This window comes from Aethalodelphis obliquidens, unplaced genomic scaffold, assembly GCF_003676395.1.
Source record: "Aethalodelphis obliquidens isolate GAN/ISIS:26980383/991018 unplaced genomic scaffold, ASM367639v1 scaffold2, whole genome shotgun sequence".
Classification (NCBI taxonomy): domain Eukaryota; kingdom Metazoa; phylum Chordata; class Mammalia; order Artiodactyla; family Delphinidae; genus Aethalodelphis; species Aethalodelphis obliquidens.
This window is the reverse complement of record NW_020837946.1, coordinates 79,190,601-79,203,067: the sequence shown is the minus strand read 5'-3', so window position 1 is coordinate 79,203,067 and position 12,467 is coordinate 79,190,601.

Below are 12,467 nucleotides of genomic sequence, written 5' to 3'. Positions count from 1 at the left end.
TCTCTGCAATTTTTTGGAAGAGTTTGAGAAGGATGGGTGTTAGCTCTTCTCTAAATGTTTGATAGAATTCACCTGTGAAGCCATCTGGTCCTGGACTTTTGTTTGCTGCAAGATTTTTAATCACAGTTTCCATCTCAGTACTTGTGATTGGTCTGTTCATATTTTCTATTTCTTCCTGGTTCAGTCTTGTAAGGTTATACCTTTCTAAGAATTTGTCCATTTCTTTCAGCTTGTGCATTTTATTGGCATAGAGTTGCTTGTAGCAGTGTCTTACGATGCTCTGTATTTCTGAGGTGTCTGTTGTAACTTCTCCTTTTCATTTCTAATTTTACTGATTTGAGGCCTCTCCCTCTTTTTCTTGATGAGTCTGGCTAATGGTTTATCAATTTTATCTTCTCAGAGAACCAGATTTTAGTTTTATTGATCTTTGCTATTGTTTACTTTGTTTCTCTTTCATTTATTTCTGCTCTGATCTTTATGGTTTCTTTCCTTCTACTAACTTTGGGTTTTGTTTGTTCTTCTTTCTCTAGTTCCTCTAGGTGTAACGTTAGATTGTTGATTTGAGATTCTTCTTGTTTCTTGAGGTAGGCTTGTATTGCTCTAAGGCTTCCCTCTTAGAACTGCTTTTGCTGCATCCCATAGGCTTTGGATTGTCATGTTTTCGTTGTCATTTGTCTCTAGGTATTTTTGATTTCCTCTTTGATTTTTTCAGTGATCTCTTGGTTATTTAGAAACATATTTTTTAGCCTCCATGTGTCTGTGTTTTTTGTTTGATTGTTTTTTTCCCTGTAATTGATTTCTAATCTCATAGCGTTGCGGTCAGAAAAGATGCTTGATATGATTTCAATTTTCTTAAATTTACTGAGGCTTGATTTGTGACACAAGATGTGATCAACCCTGGAGAATGTCCCATGTGCACTTGAGAAGAAAGTGTAATCTGCTGTTTTTGGATGGAATGTCCTATAAATATCAATTAAATCTATCTGGTCTATTGTGTCATTTACAGCTGTGTTTCCTTATTTATTTTCATTTTGGATGATCTGTCCATTGGTGTAAGTGAGGTGTTAAAGTCCCCCACTACTATTGTGTTACTGTTGATTTCCTCTTTTATAGCTATTAGCAGTTGCATTATGTATTGAGGTGCTCCTATATTGGATGCATATATATTTATAATTGTTATATATTCTTCTTGGATTGATTCCTTGATCATTATGTAGTGTCCTTCCTTGTCTCTCATAACATTCTTTATTTTAAAGTCTATTTTATCTGATATGAGTATTGCTACTCCAGCTTTCTTTTGATTTCCATTTGCATGGAATATCTTTTCCCATCCCCTCACTTTCAGTCTGTATGTGTCCCTAGGCCTGAAGTGGGTCTCTTGTAGACAGCATATATACAGGTCTTGTTTTTGTGTCCATTCAGCAAGCCTGTGTCTTTTGGTTGGAGCATTTAACCCATTCACATTCAAGGCCGTTATCGATATGTATGTTCCTATTACCATTTTCTTAATTGTTATGGGTTTGTTTTTGTAGGTCCTTTTCTTCTCTTGTGTTTCCCACTTACAGAAGTCCCTTTAGCATTTGTTGTAGAGCTGGTTTGGTGGTGCTGAATTCTCTTAGCTTTTGCTTGTCTGTAAAGCTTTTGATTTCTCCGTCAAATCTGAATGAGGTCCTTGCTGGGTAGAGTAATCTTGGTTGTAGTTTCTTCCCTTTCATCACTTTAAATATATCATGCCACTCCCTTGGAGCTTGTAGAGTTTTTGCCGAGAAATCAGCTGTTAACCTTATGGCAGTTCCCTTGTATGTTATTTGTCATTTTTCCTTTGTTGTTTTCAATAATTTTTCTTTGTCTTTAATTTTTGTCAGTTTGATTACTATGTGTCTCGGCATGTTTCTCCTTGGGTTTATCCTGCCTGGGACTCTCTGCGCTTCCTGGACTTGGGTGGCTATTTCCTTTCCCATGTTAGGGAAGTTTTCAACTATAATCTCTTCAAATATTTTGTTGTGTCCTTTCTCTCTCTCTTCTCCTTCTGGGACCCCTATAATGCGAATGTTGTTGCATTTAATGTTGTCCCAGAGGTCTCTTAGGCTGTCTTCATTTCTTTTCATTCTTTTTTCTTTATTCTGTTCTGTGGCAGAGAATTCCACCATTCTGTCTTCCAGGTCACTTACCCGTTCTTTTGCCTCAGTTATTCTGCTATTGATTCCTTCTAGTGTATTTTTCATTTCAGTTATTGTATTGTTCATCTGTGTTTGTTTGTCCTTTAATTCTTCTAGGTGTTTGTTTTTTAATTCTTCTAGGTCTCTGTTAAACATTTCTTGCCTCTTCTTGATCTTTGCCTCCATTTTTTTCTCAAGGCCCTGCATCATCTTCACTGTCATTATTCTGAATTCTTTTTCTGGAAGGTTTCCTATCTCCATTTCATTTAGTTGTTTTTCTGGGGTTTTATCTTGTTCCTTCATCTGGTACATAGCCCTTTGCCTTTTCATCTTGTCTATCTTTCTATGAACGTGGTTTTTGTTCCACAGGCTGCAGGATTGTAGTTCTTCTTTGAAATACCACTTTATACCTCTTGGTTTTTGTTAAGTAATTTTTTTTTTTAAGTATTGACAATGTTATAGCAAAACAACTCTCTTACAATGCTAGTATGAGTGTTAATAGGTATAACTCACTGGAAAGAATTTGGCAAAATCTAGTGATGTGGAAAAGATATAAATCCTATGAGCCAGCTGCAATTGCCCTCATAGGTTTAAGGGGTGCACTAAAAATAAGGTCAATATATTCAATGCAGAAATATTTTTACTAGTAAAAAATTGGAAAATATTATATTCTTCAGATGTATATTTACAAAAAGTGCCACACAGCAGCCAAAATGAATGAGCTAGAACTCTGAATATTAACACGGTTGAATCTCAAAAGTTGAACAAAAAAAAGCAAGGTATAGAACAATGTGTAAGTATAATGCCATTTATATAAATTTGAAGTATAAGAAGAAATATAATTGATCAGTGAATCTCTCTAATAAAATGTCATCCTTAAAAGTAATGAACATTAAATATAGAATAAGGATTACCTTAGGGTTGGGGGTAGGGAAGAACATGTGATAGAGCAAGGGTGCAGAGGGAATTAACTTTTCTTTAAATGGATTATTTGGTAAGCAGAGGGTTGGGTATATTGGAGTTCATCAGATTATTGTTAGTAATTTTTTTGTGTACATAATATAAAATGAATCATAAAAATCTGTTAAATCTAATGTTTGATTACACTTGTGTTCGAAGTTGTTTAATAAAGCCAAGTAAAAATGTCACATCAGTTTCCTTATTTCCATTAAGATGACAATTCTGTCACCGTATGTGACTTGATACCAGTTAATGTTTTGCTTTTTCTTTTCCTGGCTTGCTTTAATATTTTTGTGAGTTTCCTTGCTTATTCTTCCTAAGTGAAAGAAGCAAAATTGGTGGTCCAATGGACATAAGAGTCAAAGGAAGCTCAAAAAAGTAAGCTCCTAACTCTTTGCTTCACTTGCTTCAAGCATTAAAATTCACCCTTTTTATCAACAACTCAACAGTTCCTTAAGTGTAAGCAACTTTTGGAGATTAATCCAAATGTCAAAAATAAAATAAAATGAAATCAAATAAAAGGAATAATTGAGAAGAACTAAGTCCTTTGTAGGGTGGGCATCCTTTGGCAAATCTCCCTATGCTAATTTAGACATGCAAACAAATAAACACATACCCATCTTGACCACGGGTATGTGTTTACTTGTTTCTCTGTAGAATGCGAAAGCTTCTCTGGTTCAGGGCTGAGTCAGTGTTTTAGTAGTGGCTCCATATCATCTTCTTTTACCTTCAGCGTATTTCTTTTATGCTCTGTGCTTGTAAAGATCACACACAACTATTGCATTTACTAAGTATCGTTATAATTGTTTAATAGCTTTCTATCCTAAATAAAAGTCAATCTGTGCCCCTGTTGCTTGTTCCTCACTTGTATTTCTATCTTTGTGCAGATACAAAGGCACAAAGACAAAAGTATCCAGCATATGAGAGTTGCAAATTCAGATGTCACAGAGGCTAGGAAAATAATTTAAATAAATGATGCTGGCCGGAGGTAAAGGAAAAAAATATCCTTTCTTTTAGGCACAGATACTAGTGAGGTCCAGGCTATTTTCGGGAAGTAAAAATACAGGTTCTATTATTACCAGATCCTCCAGTTGTTCAAAAGATACAAAAAAATCTAGGTCTGTATGTTAAATCTCTTGAATTTTAAACGTTGGCAACTAATTTAACATATAATTTTAACCCTGTTTGGGCTAAACCAAACAGATCTGCAGCCATGATTAGCCCCTGGGCTGCCAGTTGGAGACTTCTGCTCCATACACTATGGAAACTGCTGATGAAGAGAAAGCAACTTATCCTTGGGATGGAAAACAACAGCAAAAAAAAAAAAAAAAAACCCTCAACAACCAAAATAGTTTGTTTTCCTAAAACAGTAGGGAGAACTCAACAGTTCCTTAGAAGTACACATGTATTTACAGACGCCATTTGGAAGACAGCTCCAGGAAGCCACCAGATCCTCTGCTTCAGAACTGTGTCTTGGGCTTGATCCTTGTCACCCTCTGGAAGTGTAAGCAACTTTTGGCAAAAAAGAGCTCTTTGCAGGAACGAGCTCTCTGAAGGAGGTCCTTTTCGTCTTGTCACTTGAGCAAAGCTATATTGTAACTAACCTTAAACCAGGCACCCCCATGCTCTACTCATCTCCAGCCCAAAGCACACCTTTCAAATCTTTTGATCACACAATACCTTGCCTAATCTGTTGGTTCTTTCCATAGATTGTCAATTTTAAAAAGTGCACAATGTGAGAGTTGAGGGTTAAGTTTTATTTGGGGCAAAATGAGGACTATAGCCTGGGAGACAGCATCAGAGAGCTCTGAGAAACTGCTCCAAAGAGCTAAGGGGAAAGGTCAGTATATATGTGATTTTGATGTACATGCAATCAAGCACATTTTTTTTGCAGAAGGTTTCTGCTAGTCTCACGAAGGTTACTGCTAGTCACGAGGAGCAGACATCACCATGAAGGATTTTTATGCTTTTCTAGATATGAGGAGATACAAAAATTGGGCTCATAAAATCGGCTCCTGAAAATAACGGTCTGAAGACCGGCTCTGCCAGTTTTTCCCAGAGCACAAAGTGCCTCATTCCTACTCTCCACCCTGTATTCCTTTCAGAGGGTGTTGAAAGTCAGCAGTTGCAGCAGCACATGATTTAATCCTTGTAGAGGCAGATGGAAAGTGCCAATGGCAAGTGCCAATTTGTAGTTGACAGATCGAAGAAGTAGAAACGAAGAATAAGTAATTAACAGATGACCAGATCTCTTCCCTAGCTTCCCCTTCAGTAATCTCGCAAACAAACTATGGAACAAGATAGCATCTGAAGAAAGATCGTGAGGCGTTGACAAGCCTGCATGCAGTGGGAGATGGTGATGAGTCTGATCCCCTATCTCCATGATTAACTGAAATTACTTCCCCTTTAAAACTTTCCCTTTAAAAACTTTTGTGGCTGAGCAGCATCTTCAGAGCTGGTTTTCGGGACACAGGTCTGCCTCCTCCCAGATTGCCAGTTTTTCTGATTAAAGCAACTTTTCTTTCTACCAACACTTGCCTCTTAAGTACTGGCTTTTGGGCAGCGAACAGCCAAACCCGAGTATGGTAACAGAAGTGTTTAATCAGAGGTGGGATGACCCCTAGACCAGAGGGCCATAGAGGTGGTTCTAGGTAAGTGGCTGCCCTTCCACCTTTGTCATTAAATGACTGTCTATTTTTTCATTATTGTTTTCATTTTTTGTTTTAAATACTCGGGCATTTAGAAATATTTGTCACAATTCTTAAAACAACTCCTTTAGAAACAATTTAAATGTCTAAAAGTAGGAAAGTAGTTAAGTAAATTGTTACAAACATCAAGTGAAATATGAGGCTAGTGTTAAATCAATCATTATAAAATCTATATTCAAGGTGGAAAGTATGAAGAGTGTTAAAAGAAGTAGATTATTTATATTATGATTATAACTGTGTAAACTGTATAAAACATCAGCTCATTGTTATCATAATTGTTTTAAGGTACTGGGATTAATGGTCACTTTTTTTCCCTTCTTTTAAATTTTCCATTAGTTATATTATTTACGTAATTAAAATTATTTTCAAACCAATGTTTAAAATTAAACGCCCCTTTTCAGAATTATGTAAACAAAAGGATTATCACCCTCCCCCCACCCCAGAAACCTAGGGGTGTTACAGTAAATCTCTCTCCAGGTAGAAGATAGAAGAGCCTCCAATTATCTGTTTTCTGTATTCTCCCATCAGGATTCACCAGAAATTTATCAAGGAAGCCTTCATGATTGAAAAGTTCCCTAGAAGATATTCCATAATGCTATGGTTTCAGATCTCTGTTTTTCCACAAACTTTCTCTGGAGTCTTATAATCCACATTTGCATCAAATACCACATGGTTCATGTGGTGGGGGAGGGGAAACTGGCTTGCTTTAATATTTTTGTGAGTTTCCTTGCTTATTCTTTCTAAGTGAAAGAAGCAAAATTGGTGGTCCAATGGACATAAGAGTCAAAGGAAGCTCGAAAAAGTAAGCTCCTAACTCTTTGCTTCACTTGCTTCAAGCATTAAAATTCACCCTTTTTATCAACAAAGGAAGGATTCTCTAAAACAAATGCCAAATGACATGCCAATCTTCTGTTATTCACAACATTAGTTTGAAGAAAAATGCATTTCTATAGGGATGGCAAGGTTAGATGCATAAATTGTTTTGAAATATATGTTTTTGCACGTGGTATTTGAATTAACTGGATAAAATCTAGGATGTATTCTGAGCATTGTTTCCAGATTAAGTTACTATTCATGGCAAATAATTGGGGATGGGGGTGGAGGGGAGCTAATTCTTATTGAGTAGCTGCTGTGTCCTAAGATCTTTACATATATTATTTCCTTTAATATGTAAAACAGTCCCACTTGGTAGGATCATTACCTTAATTTTGCAAAGGAGAAATAAGATCAGGGAAGTGAAATAACTTACCCCAAACAAACAGCAAATATACGGTATAAACAGGATTTAATCCCAGGTGTATCTGATTTTAAAACGCATACATGTTTCATTCTCTTAGGCTTTCTTGACTACAATCTATTGAAAACCTGTTCTAAATTAAGAAAGTAAGTCCTTTGTTCAGAGCTACATGTATCATGTCAATATTTTGGAAAGTATAACATGCTGAGTTGTTTTTCCTTAAGTGCTATGATCTGGTGAATAGCCAATAAAAACTGGATGCCTACCTCATCCACTGCTTTAAGCAAATGAATATTCTCAAAGTGCTCTTGCTGCAGGGGAGGAAAAACTTCCTTCTATCCTTGTAGGTTATGTGCCTGGGCCTAAGAATTAAACTGACATAAAACAGATTAACAGAAAAGAGGCATACCCATTTATTTAATATATTTATATGTATACAAGAGAACTCAGAAGGAAAATGAAAAACTGAAGAAATCATTATGCCCAAAAGCTTATATATCTTTTCACACAAGTGATGATAAACTGTGGAGATGTGACAAGACAAAGGGACTTGAACTAGGGGCAGTAAACTGTGGGACAGTGACTAGGAAATGTATGAAGGCACTAATAGAAGATAAGGATTATTTTAGTAGGTTTGTCTGTACAGGTCCATTTCAGTGTCAACTCCCAGTCTTTGGTGATAAAAATGTTCTTTCTTTCTGGTACAGGGAGGACATTTTTCTCATGGAAAATTTTACGACCAATGTGCTTTTGGGTAGAAAGGTGGAGGTCAGAAATTTTATAACCAACCTGCTTTTAGATAAAAAGGGGGAGGTCTGAAAACCCTTCCTGCAACTATTGTTTCTTAGGTGTGTTCAGCTCAAAATAATCAATATGTTAAAGTGGCATATTTTGGGGTGGCACGCCCTGATCCACTCCACTGGCTTTTCTGTTTTGCTTTTTTGAAGTTGTGCTAGCAGGACATGATGGTTCAACCATTTGTGTTTGATTGCAAACCAAGTAAGACGATGTTCAATTCAGGGTTTCAGAAGAGTATTTTAAAAGCCATGCAAATAAAGGAAGCTAATCTCTTAGCTTTGCCTGGTGTTTTTCTTTTCCTTTTTCTTAGTTTTTGTTTTTTTACAAGAAGTTAATATGGTAATACCCCTGGCAGAATATACAAAATCCCGACAGCTGGAATCTAGGCTCAAAATCATTATGAAATACAGATGTGGTCATGTTTCCCAAAGCCTGGTTCTGGTTGAAATGCTCTACTCCCCTCCAGAGAGGTCTCAGGAAAATGCATATTTGGTCAAACAAAAAATTCCCTCAAGTTATCTTAAGTGGTTATACATTATAGCAGCTTTTTAAAAATCTGAAAAACTGCTGGATCAGTATTGAAATGATATCTATATAGTTATAGATATAATGCAGATAGAGCTAGAGATAAAGATACTGATGCAGATGTAGAGTTAGAGATACAGATATCACACTCACCCACACATACACACACACACAATCACACACATGAATGGGTCCAATAATCTGGAACTCATCTGTTGCTTTCAAAGACAACAGTGCTGGCATGTCTAAACTAGACAAGTCATGCACCTGCTTTAAGATGATAAAGGATGATTCTATAAGGGTCTATAAAAATGACCTCTAGATCATGTATGGGATGAAATAATCCTAGCATAAGGATCCTAGAACCTCAGTGAGATAATGAGTTCATCAAATGTTACCCATATGCCAATAGCTTTGTTGACGAATATAGTGATAAAAGGGTACAGGGAAGTATTTAACAATTATTTTTCATCCAACCCTTCAGAAATCAATCTTTGGGATTTCCTGGTGGTGCAGTGCAGGGGACACGGGTTTGAGCCCTCGTCCAGGAAGATCCCACATGCCGCGGAGCAACTAAGTCCGTGTGCCACAACTACTGAGCCTGCACTCTAGAGCCCGTGAGCCACAACTACTGAGCCCACATCCACAACTACTGAAGCCCGTGTGCCTAGAGCCTGTGTTCCGCAACAAGAGAAGCCACCGCAATGAGAAGCCCATGCACTGCAACGAAGAGTAGCCCCTGCTCGCCGCAACTAGAGAAAGGCCCTGTGCAGCAACAAAGACCTAACACAGCCAAAAATAAAATAAATTAAATAAACAAATAAATTTATTTAAAAAAAAAGAAATCAATCTTCATGTTCCCACAATTGGCAGACTGCAAATGCTGGTCATTCCCAGCACCTTGCTAGATAAACATATAATAGTAGGCATTTAACTCTGAAAAAATTTTATATAAATAGCTATGGAAGCTGGTCACCAGTTAAGAAGAACCAAAGATGATTTGTTGACCATATGACTTCACCCAGCATAGGATGAAAACAGACTTCACCCAGCCCTAGCATCTTGTAGATGCATTGTATCATTGTCAATTTTTCTCATTATGTAGATTAATAGATTGCCAGTGTTAAACATTTTCCAAATTATATGAAGACTTGAGAGCTCTGTGATCATCCTTTATGGTCCTCAGAATCCTGTCTGTAGCCTTGGGATTGGGCTCTTGAGAGATCACCAAGAGGTACATACAGTTCAGATTATCACATCATGAACCATAGCAAATCATGGTTCAAGCAGTATTTCTGGTAATCATTTACAAAATTCTATATGAATAATTTTCACTGTTTAGTTGTTCTGGAGTTGAGACTCCTAAATAAATGATATCCTATTTGAAAAGTCATTGGATATCTGATACTCCCAAGAGCCAGGAAATCACAAGCATTTGAATCTTGGCTCCAACTGAATCCAGTTCTTTGGGATTTGTAGCTCTCTAAGCATGCCTTAAAGTCTACATAAAGGCTTATTCTTTACTGGTTATTTCAACCTGCATGGACTTTGTAATCATCCTAATCCCACAGCAATTACTATTAGTGCCATTTATTTATATAACTTAATCATGGGCTGCTTTCTATTAACACTTTACATGTGTGATTTAAGTTCTCCTGAGATTTCAAATTCCTGAGTTGAGGTCAGCTCCTATGACATATTTTTTTTGTACCAGTTTGTCACCAAACACAATCCTAATTTCACAATATGTGCTTAGTAAATAGCTATTAAAATTAATCTTTTGGGATGGGCAAAAAAACAAATGCTAAATCCTCACTTCTCTTCACTTGGAATAACAGAAAAAATGTGTAGGGGGATGTTAAGGGGAACCTTTCCTATTGCCTTGAAATTATCTCTAGAGTAGGGATTAATAATTCTTTTCTATAAATGGCCAGCTAGTTATTATTTTAGGCTTTATCATTTATATTTTATTTTTTTACAACACTTTAAAAATTGTTCATAGCTCACAAGCCATACAAAAACAGGCCACAAACCATATTTGTACCATGGGCCATAGATTGTCCATTGTGCTCTACAGCACACAGACAAAAAACGACATGTGTTCAGTACCCTCAGTCAAAAGAGCCACCAACAGTAAGGGCCAGACTAATTTCTTCAGGGCTCAACTAAAGAGAGCAAAATCTACACAATTACTTATCTAACTCACTAGCTATTGTCTGTCTGTCTATCTATCTATCTATCATCTATCAATTGTCTGTCCATCTATTTATCTACTGTCTATAAACCAACCACCTATCTATATAGTAGTTATCTATCATTAATCATCTATAATAGAGCAAAACTCAGTTATCTATCATTTATTTATCTATCATCTATCTAACTAAAGACTCAGGTATGGAGAGTGGAGGGGGAGTCCTCAGCATCTTTGGCCTTGGCCTCAAGGGGAATGCTGTATTAGCCTTCAGATATTATTTTACACTTGCTCTAAAGCGTGAGAGGTGCGTGGGCATGGAGACTCCGAGAGAATCTCTCATACAGACTGTAAGATGCCTTCAAAAAGGGATGCTGCATCTTATTTTACATTTAGGTGTCTGCTTATGTGAACTTGCTGATCTACCCTGAGCCTATATGAACAGGAGAGGAGAATTAGGAAAAAAAAAAAAAAGGATAAAATTCTCATGGGTAGGGTTTGAGCCAGCATGTTGACACTCCACCTGGGATGTAGGAATAGGAATTTGTAGAGTATACTTCTGGGGGCAGGAAATGAAGTAGAAAAACAGACAGCATTAAAGCCAGCTTTCCCATGGAGAGCTATGCAGTTGGAAGTCTTGCAATGACCTCCAAGGGACTCACCCTTGTGCCCACGAGAGCCAGCATGACCCGGCTGGTGCCACAGCCCTAACCCTGGTCAGGGCTAGTTGGAGAAGAGGTGGCTACCAGTAGAATGAGGACCACAACAGGAGTTAGGTAAGTCTGGAAATGCTCACTATTTTCTCTTACTCTCCTCCCCAATAGCATCAACACACAGAAAGATCTACATTTTGTAGAAAAGTGTGGAAGATGTATTTGAGAAGCATCCACTGGCACACATACTCCCTAAGCAGTAACTAGCCCAGCTGAACGCCTGTCCTAGAGTTAGGGGAAGAGATGCATTTTAAATCAAGCTTGAGATTCATTTTTCAACTAGACTGAGCATTGATAACTGTCCAAGATGTTATTAAGGGAAAAGAAAAGGGATTTGACAGAGCACAGTTGAAAGCAGTGATTGGAAAAAAAAATGTTTCTTGTCTGTACCCCACTGAGTAGAACCATACACATTTTCTTTCTTTTTCTTCCTTCTTTCTTTCTTTCCTTCCTTCCTTTCTTTTTTTTTTTTTTCTTCTTATTTTCTGATAGATGTGTCCATAAACATTCAGCTTCAAGTTTTTTCATGAAATTTATTTGTCCCTGCTAGGACCTGAAGTCTGTTAGAGGAACCAGGAGATAGACTGTCTCACATTGGCTCCCCAGAAGCAAACCTGAGAGTATGATTCCAGTTTAAGTGATTTATTAACAAAGTGCTTCCAGGGGAAGCCAGTCTGGGAGCAGGAAAAGGAGTGGGGAAAGCAGGATAGGAAAGAGGAGGAAGCCAAGCAAGGAAGTGATCTCAGGCAAAGTCCCCCAGAGGCTACCTTCATCCTGATCCTGCAGAAAACTATGGACTGTGAATTCTGCCTCTAATAGTCTTCACCCAAGTCAAAGGGGCTGTCATACTCCCACATCTGGGAGTCACTGGTTAAGTCCACCCTTAGGGAATATAAATAACCAGAACTTCTGGCTCTCAGTCATCCAGGAGCCCATGGGAATTCCTACAGTGGGGAAAAGGAAATTGTGAAAATGAGTTCCAAGAAGATCTGGACAGAGAATCAGCATTATCTGCTACAACATTCACAGAAGGTTAGAGTAGAATTGTTCTTGGAGGATGCAAGACCAGGGCACACCTTGATTAGTTGTAAGTTATGCCACACATGCACGCACACATGCGCACACACGATGTTATCAGTAATGACGTACAACAGTTTATTGATTTTTTCCAAATAA